The sequence below is a fragment of the Pygoscelis adeliae genome, unplaced genomic scaffold, assembly GCF_000699105.1.
Source record: "Pygoscelis adeliae isolate BGI_AS28 unplaced genomic scaffold, ASM69910v1 Scaffold1055, whole genome shotgun sequence".
NCBI lineage: Eukaryota > Metazoa > Chordata > Aves > Sphenisciformes > Spheniscidae > Pygoscelis > Pygoscelis adeliae.
The window spans coordinates 1-373 of NW_008824796.1; positions in this window are offsets into that span (position 1 = coordinate 1).

The following is a 373-nucleotide window of genomic DNA, read 5'->3' on the forward strand; positions in this document are numbered from 1 at the left end:
CTCTGTCCCCGCAGGGAGAACCGGGCGCAGTGGGTGCTCCTGGCAAGACGGGTCCCGTGGGGCCCCAGGGCCTTGCTGGGAAGCAGGGCCCTGACGGTCTCAGAGGTCTGCCCGGCTCGGTGGTAAGTGCCAACGTCCCGGTGAATGGGCACCTGGGTCCCGTGCCGGAGGGGAAAGCGCAGTGGGGTCTGCTGGCACAGGGCGGAGGAGGGGCGAGGGTCTGACCGTCACCCTGGGAGGGGACTGGGACCTGTCACCACGCTCGCGCTTCGCGGGGAGCCACCCAGGGTGTGCGCTGCCACCGGCGGCACCGACCCCCGACCGGGGGGACTCCCCTTTGCCTCCCGCCCGCGCCGGGGGAGACAGGGAAACC